The sequence below is a fragment of the Triticum dicoccoides genome, chromosome 5A, assembly GCF_002162155.2.
Source record: "Triticum dicoccoides isolate Atlit2015 ecotype Zavitan chromosome 5A, WEW_v2.0, whole genome shotgun sequence".
NCBI classification, from domain to species: domain Eukaryota; kingdom Viridiplantae; phylum Streptophyta; class Magnoliopsida; order Poales; family Poaceae; genus Triticum; species Triticum dicoccoides.
Window position 1 is genome coordinate 64488632 of NC_041388.1, and position 16268 is coordinate 64504899.

The 16268-nt window shown below is 44.4% G+C and overlaps 1 pseudogene; it reads left to right on the forward strand.

Annotated features, from left to right (window-relative positions):
* Nucleotides 1-458: 458 nt before the first annotated feature.
* The window catches only part of LOC119299204, a 44800-nt pseudogene continuing 28990 nt past the window's right edge, over nt 459-16268 (forward strand).

Genomic DNA, 16268 nt, shown 5'->3' on the forward strand with positions numbered 1-16268 from the left:
ATTATTGGGGACGTTGACTTTATTTTTGCGGGGAGCTAGGGAACTTTGACCACATTTCTAGAAAAAAGTGAAAGCATTTATGGCATCAAATTAGTATCACTAGATTCGTTTTAAAATGTACTTTGATAATATATCAATTTGATTTCATATATGTTACTACTATTTTCCATAAAGTTGGTCAAAATTTTAAAATTCGCGAACGAATGGAGTACATATGCATTCAATTGAAAACATAGGACCTACACCCCGCAAAAAAACATACACCTACCACACCAACCAGTCAGTGACCACGCAGACGCAAAGCCACCAGCCAGCTGCATTCCACGATCATATCGCTTGCTTGTTCGTTCGTGGCTATATATGTATCTCCCTCCTCCTCTCGGCGTTGCGTTGCTCCTTGCTCGATCGCGTCCCAGGAAATTAAGCTCTCGATAGGCCGCCCCTGATCGACTCTGGACATGGCGGGGCGCAGCGACGACGTGGCCGTGATGACCGTGGCGGAGTATGAGGCAAGGAGGAGGAGGCGGGCGGAGCAGGTCACGCTGCCGACCGGCATGCTGCTTGTGCAGGTGCTGACGGTGGTGACCATGCTGCTTACCAAGGTGGCTCTCAACGACATGCACCCCCTCATCCTGCTCGCCTACCACAACCTCGTCGCAGCCGCCTTCTTCTTCCTCCTCGCCATCGTCTTCGAGAGGTACGCAACGCAGGCGCGCGCGTGATCCATCGACCTATCGATGGATGGTATATACTACGATGCGTGTTCGCCGCGTTCGCGGCACGCGATGCGATCGTATTTTATTTCCATGCATCATTCATGAACTCTCTTTTGTTTCATGTTAGGCATAATGGAGCGCCGGACGGGTCATACGTAGAGTTACTTAGATGCATGCATGCTAGCTACCAGGTCGTGTGGCCGGCTGTTGAGGAACTGATGCGCGCATGGATATGGACGTCGTGCATGTAGCTAGCTTAGAGGGTGTTTGTTTTCAGGGACTTATTGCTTTATGGACTTAAAAAAGTCCCTAGAAACTTATAGGGACTTAATGTGATAATTTGGGACTTATAAAATAAGACTCTCAAGGAGGGACTTATAGGGACTTATAGTTGTAATATGGTCTTTTAGTTCATATTAAGTCCCAGGAGCCAGATAAGTAGGGACTTTTTAGAGACTTAAAACTTATAAGTTGGGATTAAAAAAAGTCTTAGGACTTATTAACCAAACAGGGCCTTAGTGGTATAGTTAGTACTTGCGTGTGAACGGGTTAGTGGCCGTGAGTTTAGGCCGGTGATGTGTGTGTGTGTGTGTGCTGGGCTGCGTGTACACGCAGGTATAAAACCCCCAGACCTGATGTAGCCAAAGGGGGGAGTTGCCGATATTGTAGCGATGTAGCCAGTGTAAAGAGGAAAAAGATTTGGGCGTTCGTGCGCCCGTGGCGGCGTTCGTGCGCCGGCTGGAAAAATCTCTTGTGTCCAGTGTTTCCTTTCTTCCTCCTCTTTAGTCTTTGTTGTGTTAGAAAGAGAGAGCGCGAAGAAGGTCCAGAGAAAGAGTGCAAGAGGAAGGCCACGGCAACAACAATTGGTATTCAGAGCCACAAGGTTCGAGGGGCGGCCGTGGCGCGCGGTGGCGTGCGCGGCGGACGCGGCGTGCGCGACCGACATGGAGGCATTGGCTGCGGCGTGCGGCGAGCGCGTGGCGTCGGCGACGCGCGACGAGTCCGCGGCTGTGCGGTGTGATGCCGTGCGTGCGAAGAGCACGGTGGTCGCGGAGACGAGGAGGTCGCGGAGGACCTGCGTGGTGGCACAGAGGTCGCGGCGGCTCGGCGCGACAACCGTGGAGGCGCGTGGCACAGAGCCGGGGTGGACCTGTGTGGTGGCGCAGAGGCTGCGGTGGGGCAGCGTGGTGGCATGGAGGTGATGTGCTGCGGTTGAGGCTGCAGCGGTGCAGGGCAATAAGCTGCGGCGGCGAGCCGAGCGCAACCAGTGCGTGTTATGGGTGCGCACTGGACGCGTCGGGCGCGCCGGGAACCCGGGCGCGCGTACGAGCGTGCGGTTGACGTTGGGAGGAGGCGTATGTCGCCGTTGTACTCGAATCCGTGCTCGAGTTCGGCTACATCCTTCCGGCGTTTGTCGCCGGCGGCTGCCATGGCGGACGCGGAGGCGGCACACGGGAGCGTCTGGTGCGGTTGGGCTCGTCGGACACGTCGGGTGCGTGCAGGACGTGCGGGACGCACTGGTGCGGTCGGGCTCGTCGGACGCGCCGGGTGCGCGCGAGACGTGCGGGACGCAGAGGGACGCTAGGTATGTGTCGCCGGCGGAGAAAGAGCTCGGCGTATGTCGTCAGGATCGTGACGGAGCACGGTGCGACCAGCGTCAATGCGTCCAGGTCGGGTCCATGACGGTGCGACTGACGTCGATGTGCCGGGTCGGGTCCGCGGGCTGGGTCCGTCGTGATGACGACAATAACAGGAGTTGCAACTCTGATGACGACAAGCAGGCGGCACGTCACATCGTTGGACGGAGACGGTCAAGATGACGGTCGACGACTAGCCATATCAAGATTAGGAGAATTGTTAGGCATGATCTTTGACATGAGACTGGAGCGGGCCGGCCCGGTCATACGTGGAGTTAGTTAGATGCATGCATGCTATCTACCAGGTCGTGTGGCCGGCTGTCGAGGAACTGATGCGCGCCTGGATATGGACGCCATGCATGTAGCTAGCTTAGTGGTATAGTTAGTACTTGTGTGTGAACATGTTAGTGGCCGTGAGTTCAGGCCGGTGATGTGTGCGTGCGTGTGTGCTGGGGTGCGTGTACGTGCAGGTATAAAATCCCTCAGACCTGATGTAACCAAAGGGGGGAGTTGCCGGTGTTGTAGCGATGTAGCCAGTGTAAAAAGAAAAATAATTTGGGTGTTCGTGCGCCCGTGACGGTGTTCGTGCGTCGGCCGACAAAATCTCTCGTGTTCACTGTCTTCTTTCTTCCTCCTTCATCTTTGTTGTGTCAGAAAAAGAGAGCGCGAAGGAGGTTCAAAGAAAGAGTGCAAGAGAAAGGCCACGGCAACAATATTTCAGTATATACTACAAGTTGTTTATTAACTACTTTTTTCGTTCTGAATTACTTGTCGCAAGTATGGTTGTATCTAGATGTATTTTTTTTACAAAGTATCTAGATGTATTTTAGTTCTAGATATATCCATTCTTGCGATAAGTAATTTAAAATGGAGAGAGTAATTATTTCGCTATGCTATGCTTGAGACGCCGGCCATCAACGGAGGGAGTAGCTAGCTCGATGGACATATTTGACCCGCGCCGGCCGATTAGCTGCGGTGTTAATATGATGGATTGTCTGGCTCATATATAGATATTCACGCAGTTTATTTGATTATAGCAATACGTACGTAGCTGCACGCACTGAAATTATTGCGTGTGTTCATGTAGTATAAAACTAAAACTTTTGACACCCATATGGCCACAACTGGCAAATTCGACAATCTTTGTTAATTTTGAGGTCAGTTACGGACAATTAGCTAGTTTTCGTACTGTCAAAAAGAAAAAAACAGTTAGCTAGTTTTTGTGATGGTGCTAGAGCTAGACATACACTACACGCATGCAGCTCTGTCCATTAATTTGTGCTGGTCGATATATGGATGGACGGCCGAGATCATGCTTGCACATATATAGTGACACGTACGGTAACTGCACTAATTAATGTACTCTGCGCCGATTTGGAAAATGCATGCACTAAGTAACCCTGCTACCCTACTTCTTAGGCCCTGTTTGGTTCTAAATAAGTCATCAACTTATAAGTCGAAAAATAAAAAAAGTGACTTATTTTGTCAAACAAACCCAACTTATAAATCACCCCAACTTATAAGTCATAAGTAGTTCCACCCCAACTTAAAATTTATAAGTCACCCTCTTTTGCGTGGGTCCCACCACCTTTATATAAAAAATAAGGTAAGAATGTGTGGTCGATGACTTATAAGTCAGGTGACAACCAAACAGACGTGACTAATAAGTCACTGATTTTAAGTCACCTGATTTATATGTCAGGTGATTTATTAGAACCAAACAGACCCTTAATTGTGTGTGCGCACGTTCCTTTCGGTCCTCCTTGATCGATTGTCTACCGCAATCTCTTGTGCACAGCTAGCAGAATAGCATTGGGCAGAACTGGAAAGTTGGGACAAGGATGACTTGGTCTGTCTTTTACTTTTAGTACGGGTCAGTGTCAGATTGCTGACAGCTAGCTAGCGCTAAACATGCCAACTGCACCTAATTAATGCACTATGCTCCTACTACTCCGTGTCTCTGTCAATTTGGAATGTCACACCTACTCCTGTGAATATAGCCTCTTCAGGTGAGAGCACAACACATTAGTGCTAATTAACTGGGATACTAATGTTTGTTGCTGTTGAGAACAACTGAGATAACGTACGTCTGTTCCCGTCGATGCATGCATGCAATATCTGGGAAGGAGTTCCTTACAAACTACTCCCTCCTTTGACCTTTCAACTGAGGGAGTAGTTTTTCCTTGTTGCACTGATTAATAAAGATCTGTTTGGTTTCAATAAGTCACCCGATTTATAAGTCAGGTGACTTAAAACTAGTGACTTATAAGCACGCCTGTTTGGTTGTCACCTGACTTATAAGTCACCTGACACATCTTTTCACACCAATCAACATCATGCAGGTGGTGGGACCCACGCAAAAGGGGGTGACTTATAAGTTTTAAGTTGGGGTAGAGCAACTTATGACTTATAAGTTGGGATGACTTATAAGTCGGGTCTGTTTGACAAAATAAGTCACTTTTTTCACTTTTCGACTTATAAGTTGGTGACTTATTTAGAACCAAACATGCCCTAAGTTCCTGCTTAATTATTTTTGATAGTAATTAATTAAAAAGGTAAATACACGGGCAGTCATAGAACTTGCACGTGACGGTCAGTTTGGTACATAAACTTATAAATTACATGTTTCTAGTCATCAAACTTGCGTGGGCGTGCAAATACGGTGCTTTCTACCGTAGCTGGGTGTATTACATGCATGCGTGCCGTGCCAACATTGCATGGGCCCGCTGTCAATGGCTGAGGAGGTGGGTAACCCGCATGCGTTTTTTTCTTCAGAAAGCACCCTTGCATTTCATTTTTTTACACAGAAAATTCTGAAATAAAACGAAAAAAAAGGATGGATCAGTATTGATGGGATTCAACCACACCTGCAATTCGCATGCATATTGCCCGCTAATCGGCTAACTGACGTTTGACGTCTAACGTGCACAATTAGCTTTATATACGAGCACCGTCCTAATTAAAATAGAAATTAAAACCAGAAAAGGGTTCGCGAAAAGGTGGAAGCCGGGTTCGAACCATCCAGCCACAATGACACATAAAAGGATAAACACAATTTATCTTATGTATTTTGCTTTTGTTTTTTCTATGTAAGAAAACAACTTATATTCTAGATAATTTTTTTGGACAGATTGACTAGATTTCTCTTTTGAATTAGAGTATTTTTTGGAATGAATGCATATATTTTTTACGGACAAAGCAACCAATTTCCGTTAGAGTATCTATAGCAAACCCCTTATAGTGTGTTTACAGTGTTTGTTCAGACAACCTTTTGGCGCAAAACCGCAAACTGGCGATTATTTTAAGGGTCGGCGCGATATGAGGGATTTGCTAGAGATGCGCTTAGAATTCAAAAAAATATATTAGAAAATCTAGATAAAACATAATATAGCGCAGAATGAATGAATGGAGGGCTTTTGTACGAAGTATTAAAAAACTTGAGGGTGTTTTTATAAAAAATATCACATGCACAACGCTTCATCCACTGACAATGGGCCCCGGCCATGCTGGCATGCCATGTAGGCAGTGAATACATCCATATACAGGAAATGTGACCGTATTTACACGTCCACGCAAGTTTGATGACCAGAAACACGTATTTTGCAAGTTTATGCACCAAACTGACCATCACGTGCAAGTTCTATGACTCCTGGTGTATTTATCTCTAAATTAAATAAATTATTGCAGGGGGGTGAGTAGTGAGAAGATGAACCCGCGAGTGTTGGGCTGGATTTCCCTCAACGCAATGTTCGGGCTCGCATCCATCGCACTTACTCTTACAACTACTAGTAGCGTGTGTATTTTACACAGCCAGCAGTTCTATCTTTAGAAATGCATGTATGATTTGCCCTTTTGCAAAGTTCTGCCAGACCTCAGTTATAATTAATGAAACAGCAAATCCGAAGAAAAAAAGCATGATTTTTCAAGGATCTTACCGAGTAGAAGAAAAACAGTATACCTGAAATAGAGATGTACAGATGCATAAACTAATTCTTAGTTATTTTTCATTTACATTTACTAGTCGAATGCCTGTGCGTTGCCACGGGATAGATAACAACATTAGGCAAAGAGACATTTGTCGAATTATCACTAAGTTACATCATGTATGTCACAATCAGGTTATGAGTTTGTTCAAACAAATATTATTTTGTACAAACCCAACCTTTTTGCTCTTGGGCACTCCTGGTGCAGGCTACAAAAAATCATCCGGAGAATCATGTATGCATATCTGGATCTTCCTTACCATTTCAAAAGGTTAACAATAATAATAATGAGATATGCATTCTATACAAAAATAACAATCACAAGTGAACGAAATGCAAATAGAAATATGTAGGAACACGGCCGATCTCTTATTTTTGCACAAGCTACATTAATTTCAATTATTTTATGAAGATTTATAGGCTCAACAAACATGCATATTGAGACATTGATTAAAACATCATTGTAACTTCAAGAATGAGTGCCATGCAATTATCACTGCATTTCAAAAACATCACCTTACACTTGCTTCCCTTACACATGCATTCGCCTCACATATTTCAAGTTTCTTTCACATGTGTATGAAAAATAGTCATAGAATACCCCAAAGCAACAAGATGTCACTTCGACTTCAAATGTGTTTCAAGTAAAGCTATTGGCATCATATGCAAATAAAAACAGAAGTAATTTTTCTTAGCTATTCGTTCTTTGATGATATGCTTGACTATTACATAGTTGCTTCCATTTTTGTCGAACAATTTGTGAATACAAGCATAATTCAGAAACAATAACCACAAATGCACTTTGAATTCCGCTAACTCAAAGCAGACCACTTGGCACTTCTTCTCAGTTCTCTTTTCCTGTTTGTCCCACTTGCCAACCCATTGCTACCAGGTTTTGTCTGGCGGAGCAACCAGAAAGATTTGAGGCCAGATTGCAATGCTTAAGAGATGAATTATCCATATGCTTAGTAATTCACAAGAACATCTGGCTGCCCATGCTAAACATGTATTGAACATTATCAGTTTTTTACACAAAAATTGACCATGTTTTCTCCATGAACATACACTCATGCTTCCAGGAATGTGCGCATAAAAAAGAAATTTCTTGTATTTGATACTCCTACTTGTATCATAGTATTCGAGTATGCTATACTACCATGGATTCAGTTTTGGCATGGGGGGGGGATAATTTGTTGACTCAAAAGGCTGCTTCCTTGAAGATACTATATGTTCTCTTTTAATTTGTTGGGCTGAAAGAACTCATTTATTTCTCTATTACAAAACAGAAGAAATATGTTATAGCAACAAGCACTCAGTACGAGTACCCTACATTGAGTCCCTTCACACCATGATCTCTCTAGATAAAACAGATGGCATAGATCATTTCCTTCTGTAGCATTTAGTGTTGATGATTGTTGGAGCCTTGGTCATGCATTCATTGTTTCATAACTTCACAAGGCACATCACATAGATAAAAGATGCAAGTGTATCTCCTAGAATGAGCTTGAAAAAAAGCTTATGATGTGTCAAGGAATCAACACATTATTCTGATGAACAAGTAAATCATATCGGTAAGTATTACATGAGCCAAAACAGAGACCGGAAAAGTTTTAATATACAAAGACCCCTTGCATTGGTGGCACTAAAAAATGACAAGGAATAACTTATTGAGAACTTCACGCAGGACATACAAAAATCCATTTGTGCAGCTAGATCCTAGTAACATGCTGAGAACCAGTATAAATTTTACACCGCGTCATGCAGATTTTCTAAAAGAAAACACAGTAGTCATAAAAAATATTTTCTCTCTAACTACTCCAGCAAATAAGTGAGAGAAATGACCTCTTAGATTAGGATTAGTGTGCTCTAGCCATGTCTTAGTTGATTCAATAACAATAACAACAAAATATGTTACAGCTGTAGCAAGTGAACCAGTAACACCTATACTAATTCCTCTGTAAAAAACTGCAAATAGGTCCACAGTAGAAAACAACAAGAAATAGAAAGTCGGGAATACTAAGTTTATCATGATTACTGTTAATGTTGTGAACAAGTTCAATCAGTTGGCACTCACGCAGTACGAAATTTCGTAGATTACAACAGCTAACACTACAGTTTGCTTCCATGTGCAGTGCACACTTTTGGAACTGTGTGTTGCCCAGTTTCTTTGAACTCTATTACAAATTATGACATAGTCTACTACCAAAGTGCAGCAAAATTTTGGTGAAAATAAACCATCATAAACATATGTAGCTAGCATAGTGAAATATATAAGTCTTTCTATTTGTTTAAACTATTTATTAGCATCACGAGTGGGCAAAGATATGACACATCGGTTGTCAATTTGCCATCGAATGCAAGGTAATAGATAATAATAACGTGAAACATAACCTTTTCTCAGAGAGCATGTTACTGTACAACCATCGAATGCAAGGCAATAGATAATAATAACTTGAAACATAGCCTCATATTGCATAAAAAGAACCTATATTGTGGAAAACAGAATATACGGTTCATATCATTAATCATGTCGAAATTATAAGCCCAATAAACAACAGCCTCAAAATTAGAGCCACTTCCATCCCATACCCTCATCTCAAGCAAATGCATACCATGCCAAATTTAGAAGACAAGAGCACAATCGAGGATGCTAGCAATCAACTATCAACATCAAGTGAAATGTGAGAGGGGGAAGAAAGAGCACCCACAGAAGAAGTCGGTGAGGTTTGGGGACAACGATCGGTAGGTTGGGCTTCGGTCGCTAACCACAAAAATTAGGGTGGGGAAAGAACAGATGCTACCTTATTATGACATGGCACCACACACTCCACCGTTGTGACGCCACCGGGATCAACATGCCGGAGACGGAGAGGGAGGACGGGGACCTGCTGCCTCGCTGCCAGGGGACGGAGGAACTCAAGTAGAACCCCACGTGGGTCAACTACTGCTGAGGAGCACCTGAGTGCGTTCGTTCACAATGTCGTCCTCGGAGCTAAAATGCATGCACGAGCACGTCCAACTCCGGCGTTCGCAAGCGCTAGGAACTCAGTAGGCGTGTCATCGTGCTCGAGCACCCTGGTACCACAAACATCATCAATGCGTGTAATTAATGAGCAAACCTACAGATTTGTGCAACAGAAGTATTAGCACGTACCTTATTCTATTTCTTAATTTCAGTTTGCTTTAGTAAAAAAATATCTTGGTAATGTACAATGTTTGGTTGTCGTGACAACTCAAGCTTATATAATTTTTAAAAGACAATACTTTGTCACTTCTGTTGATTGCACATGAGGCATCAATCTTTATCATATTACCCTTACAGAGAAGTAATTGGCATTTCACCAAAGTATTCAAATGCCTGCATATTATATTTTACTTCAGTTTAGCTAGCAGAGCACCTATTCTTATCATTGTCATTTTGCTCAGAAATGCTAGAGTAGTAGGTACACTAATTAGTTGATTATATAAGAAGACATGGACATGGAGATATATTTTTCGGAAGAACATGCTACTTCAAGTGCATGATTAATTATTATCTGGCCTACACATTAGCAGGACAGCTTGGGCCTCATTTTGTACTAATCATTTTCTATTTGTAGTTTCTTGAACTTCATCAGCGATCCATAGTGCGCTGGTCCAAATCCATCATTTCACTGAACTATATGCAATGAAAAATCTGGCTAATCATGACATGAATCAACGAAATTTCCATTAGCAGGAGGAAAGCCATGCTCCTGTCAGCTTCATTGCGTACAACAATACCAAAAGGTAGAGCAAGTAAGCTCCTATTAATTCAGTTTCTACTGTAAACATCAACAAATAAAATATGCAGGAGCAACACAAACAAAAACAAACCGAATTAGCTATTGCAGCAGCAGAAAGGGGATGTAAAAGTAAAACAGTTAGTCTGCAAGGGGGAATTGGATTGGATTGGCACCTGGGCTATCCAGTCACCGAGGGAGTAGACGACGCCGCGATCATCATCTTGGCAAGAACCGGATTGGCCTTGAGGGCCTCCTCGTACGCCGACCAGTTATGCTCTGACATGTACCGCAGGATCTCAAAGATAGTCCACCCCTACACCAAATCCAATTAAAATAAACAAAGCATAGTCATCCTGTTGGGGAACGTTGCAGAAAACAAAAAAAATTCCTACGTTTTCACCAAGATCCATCTATGAGTTCATCTAGCAACGAGTGATCGGACGCATCTACACACCTTTGTAGATCGCGAGCGGACGCGTTCAAGAGAACGGGGATGAGGGAGTCGTACTCGACGTGATCCAAATCACCGGAGATCCTAGCGCCGAACGGAAGGCACCTCCGCGTTCAACACACGTACGGTCAGTGTGACGTCTCCTCCTTCTTGATCCAGCAAGGGGGAAGGAGAGGTTGATGAAGATCCAGTAGCACGACGGCGTGGTGGTGGATGCAGCAGTCACTGCAGCAGGGCTTCGCCGTTCTTCTGCGAGAGGGACAGGTGTAGCAGGGGAGAGGGAGGCGCCAAGAGTCAAGGGTGCAGCTGCCCCTTCCTCCCCCCTTTATATAGGCTCCCCTAGGGGGGGCGCCGGCCCTAGGAGATGGGATCTCCTAGGGGGGCGGCGGCCAAGGGGTGGAGTGCCCCCCAAGCCAGGTGGGGCGCCCCCACCCTAGGGTTCCCAACCCTAGGCGCATGGGGTGGGCCAAAGGGGGTGCACCAGCCCACTATGGGTTGGTTCCCCTCCCCACTTCAGCCCATGGGGCCCTCCGGGATGGGTGGCCCCAACCGGTGGACCCCCGGGACCCTTCCGGTGGCCCCGGTACAATACCGGTGACCCCCGAAACTCTCCCGATGGCCGAAACTGCACTTCCTATATATAATTCTTCACCTCCGGACCATTCCGGAACTCCGCGTGACGTCTGGGATCTCATCTGGGACTCCGAACAACTTTCGGGTTACTGCATATTCATATCTCTACAACCCTAGCATCACCGAACCTTAAGTGTGTAGAGCCTACGGGTTCGGGAGACATGTAGACATGACCGAGATGGCTCTCCGGTCAATAACCAACAGCGGGATCTGGATACCCATGTTGGCTCCCACATGCTCCTCGATGATCTCATCGGATGAACCACGATGTCGAGGATTCAAGCAACCCCGTATACAATTCCCTTTGTCAATCGGTACGTTACTTGCCCGAGATTCGATCGTCGGTATCCCAATACCTCGTTCAATCTCGTTACCGGCAAGTCACTTTACTCGTACCGTAATGCATGATCCCGTGACCAGACACTTGGTCACTTTGAGCTCATTATGATGATGCATTACCGAGTGGGCCCAGAGATACCTCTCCGTCATACGGAGTGACAAATCCCAGTCTTGATCCGTGTCAACCCAACAGACACTTTCGGAGATACCCGTAGTATACCTTTATAGTCACCCAGTTACGTTGTGACGTTTGGTACACCCAAAGCACTCCTACGGTATTCGGGAGTTACACGAACTCATGGTCTAAGGAAAAGATACTTGACTTTGGAAAAACTCTAGCAAACGAACTATATGATCTTGTGCTATGTTTAGGATTGGGTCTTGTCCATCACATCATTCTCCTAATGATGTGATCTCGTTATCAATGACATCCAATGTCCATAGTCAGGAAACCATGACTATTTGTTGATCAACGAGCTAGTCAACTAGAGGCTTACTAGGGACATGTTGCTGTCTATGTATTCACACATGTATTACGATTTCCGGATAACACAATTATAGCATGAATAAAGACAATTATCATGAACAAGGAAATATAGTAATAATCCTTTTATTATTGCCTCTAGGGCATATTTCCAACAGTCTCCCACTTGCACTAGAGTCAATAATCTAGTTACATTGTGATGAATCGAACACCCATGGAATTCTGGTGTTGATCATGTTTTGCTCTAGGGAGAGGTTTAGTCAACGGATCTGCTACATTCAGGTCCGTATGTACTTTACAAATATCTATGTCTCCATCTTGAACATTTTCACGAATGGAGTTGAAGCGACGCTTGATGTGCCTGGTCTTCTTGTGAAACCTGGGCTCCTTGGCAAGTGCAATAGCTCCAGTGTTGTCATAGAAGAGTTTGATCGGCCTCGACACATTGGGTATGACTCCTAGGTCGGTGATGAACTCCTTCACCCAAATTGCTTCATGCGCTGCCTCTGAGGCTGCCATGTACTCCGCTTCACATGTAGATCCCACCACGACGCTCTGCTTGCAACTGCACCAGCTTACTGCCCCACCATTCAAAATATACACGTATCCGGTTTGTGACTTAGAGTCATCCAGATCTGTGTCGAAGCTAGCGTCGACGTAACCCTTTACGACGAGCTCTTCGTCACCTCCATAAACGAGAAACATTTCCTTAGTCCTTTTCAGGTACTTCAGGATATTATTGACCGCTGTCCAGTGTTCCTTGCCGGGATTACTTTGGTACCTACCTACCAAACTTATGACAAGGTTTACATCAGGTCTGGTACACAGCATGGCATACATAATAGAACCTATGGCTGAGGCATAGGGGATGACACTCATCTCTTTTATATCTTCTGCCGTGGTCGGACATTTAGCTGAGCTCAATTTCACACCTAGCAACACAGGCAAGAACCCCTTCTTAGACTGATCCATATTGAACTTCTTCAATATCTTATCAAGGTATGTGCTTTGTGAAAGACCTATGAGGCGTCTTGATCTATCTCTATAGATCTTGATGCCTAATATATATGCAGCTTCTCCAAGGTCCTTCATTGAAAAACTCTTATTCAAGTAGGCCTTAATGCTGTCCAAAAGCTCTATATCATTTCCCATCAAAAGTATGTCATCTACATATATTATGAGAAATGCTACAGAGCTCCCACTCACTTTCTTGTAAACGCAGGCTTCTCCATAAGTCTACATAAACCCAAACGCTTTGATCATCTCATCAAAGCGAATGTTCCAACTCCGAGATGCTTGCACCAGCCCATAAATCGAGCGTTGGAGCTTGCACACCTTGTCAGCATTCTTAGGATCGACAAAACCTTCCGGCTGCATCATATACAATTCTTCCTTAAGGAAACCATTAAGGAATGCCATTTTGACGTCCATTTGCCATATCTCATAATCATAGAATGCGGCAATTGCTAACATGATTCGGACGGACTTCAGCTTCGCTACAGGTGAGAAAGTCTCATCGTAGTCAACCCCTTGAACTTGTCGATAACCCTTAGCGACAAGCCGAGCTTTATAGATGGTCACATTACCATCCGCGTCTGTCTTCTTCTTAAAGATCCATTTATTTTCTATGGCTCGCCGCTCAACAGGCTAGTCAGTCAAAGTCCATACTCCGTTTTCATACATGGATCCTATCTCGGATTTCATGGCTTCCAGCCATTTTTCGGAATCCGGGCCCGCCATCGCTTCTTCATAGTTCGAAGGTTCACAATTGTCTAACAACATGATTTCCAAGACAGGGTTGCCGTACCACTCTGGTGCGGAACGTGTCCTTGTGGACCTACGAAGTTCAGTAGCAACTTGATCTGAAGTTTCATGATCATCATCATTAACTTCCTCTCTAGTCGGTGCAGGCACCTCAGGAACATTTTCTTGAGCCGCGCCACTTTCCGGTTCAAGAGGTAATACTTCATCAAGTTCTACTTTCCTCCCACTTACTTCTTTCGAGAGAAACTCTTTCTCTAGAAAGGATCCATTCTTGGCAACAAAGATCTTGCCTTCGGATCTGAGGTAGAAGGTATACCCAATAGTTTCTTTAGGGTATCCTATGAAGACGCATTTTTCCGACTTGGGTTCGAGATTTTCAGGTTGAAGTTTCTTGACATAAGCATCGCATCCCCAAACTTTTAGAAACGACAGCTTAGGTTTCTTCCCAAACCATAATTCATATGGTGTCGTCTCAACGGATTTCGACGGAGCCCTATTTAAAGTGAATGCGGCAGTCTCTAAAGCATAGCCCCAAAAAGATAGTGGTAAATCGGTAAGAGACATCATAGATCGCACCATATCTAATAGAGTGCGATTACGACGTTCGGACACACCATTACGCTGAGGTGTTCCAGGCGGCGTGAGTTGTGAAACTATTCCACTTTTTCTTAAGTGTGTGCCAAATTCGTGACTCAAGTATTCTCCTCCACGATCTGATCGCAAGAACTTGATTTTCCTGTCACGTTGATTCTCAACCTCACTCTGAAATTCCTTGAACCTTTCAAAGGTCTCAGACTTGTGTTTCATTAAGTAGACATACCCATATCTACTCAAGTCATCAGTGAGGGTGAGAACATAACGATAACCACCGCGAGCCTCAACACTCATTGGACCGCACACATCAGTATGTATGATTTCCAATAAGTTGGTTGCTCGCTCCATTGTTCCTGAGAACGGAATCATGGTCATTTTACCCATGAGGCATGGTTCGCACGTGTCAAATGATTCGTAATCAAGAGACTCTAAAAGTCCATCTGCATGGAGCTTCTTCATGCGTTCGACACCTATGTGACCAAGGCGGCAGTGCCACAAGTATGTGGGACTATCATTATCAACCTTATATCTTTTGGTACTCACACTATGAATATGTGTAGCATTACGCTCGAGATTCATTAAGAATAAACCATTCACCATCGGAGCATGACCATAAAACATATCTCTCATATAAATAGAACAACCATTATTCTCAGATTTAAATGAGTAGCCATCTCGTATTAAACGAGATCCTGATACAATGTTCATGCTCAAACTTGGCACTAAATAACAATTATTGAGGTTTAAAGCTAATCCCGTAGGTAAATGTAGAGGTAGCGTGCCGACGGCGATCACATCGACCTTGGAACCATTCCCGACGCGTATCGTCACCTCGTCCTTCGCCAGTCTCCGCTTATTCCGCAGCTCCTGCTTTGAGTTACAAATGTGAGTAACTGCACTGGTATCAAATACCCAGGAGCTACTACGAGTACTGGTAAGGTACACATCAATTACATGTATATCACATATACCTTTCGTTTTGCCGGCCTTCTTGTCCGCTAAGTATTTGGGGCAGTTCCGCTTCCAGTGACCACTTTCCTTGCAATAAAAACACTCAGTCTCGGGCTTGGGTCCATTCTTTGGCTTCTTCCCGGCAGCTTGCTTACCGGGCGTGGCAACTCCCTTGCCGTCCTTCTTGAAGTTCTTCTTACCCTTGCCTTTCTTGAACTTAGTGGTTTTATTCACCATCAACACTTGATGTTCCTTTTTGACTTCTACCTCTGCTGATTTCAGCATTGCAAATACTTCAGGAATGGTCTTTTCCATCCCCTCGATATTGAAGTTCATCACAAAGCTCTTGTAGCTCGGTGGAAGCGACTGAAGGATTTTGTCAATGACCGTGTCATCCGGGAGATTAACTCCCAGCTGAGTCAAGCGGTTATGTAACCCTGACATAGTGAGTATGTGCTCACTGACAGAACTATTTTCCTCCATCTTACAGCTGAAGAACTTGTCGGAGACTTCATATCTCTCGACCCGGGCATGAGCTTGAAAAACCATTTTCAGCTCTTCGAACATCTCATATGCTCCGTGTCTCTCAAAACGCTTTTGGAGCCCCGGTTCTAAGCTGTAAAGCATGCCGCACTGAACGAGGGAGTAATCATCAGCACGTGTCTGCCAAGCGTTCATAACGTCTTGTTCCGCAGGGAGAACAGGTGTGTCACCTAGCGGTGCTTCTAGGACATAATCTTTCTTTGCAGCTATGAGGATGATCCTCAGGTTCCGGACCCAGTCCGTATAATTGCTGCCATCGTCTTTCAGCTTGGTTTTCTTTAGGAATGCGTTGAAGTTGAGGACAACGTTGGCCATTTGATCTACAAGACATATTGTAAATATTTTAGACTAAGTTCATAATAATTAAGTTCATCTATTTAATGAACTCCCACTCAGATAGACATCCCTC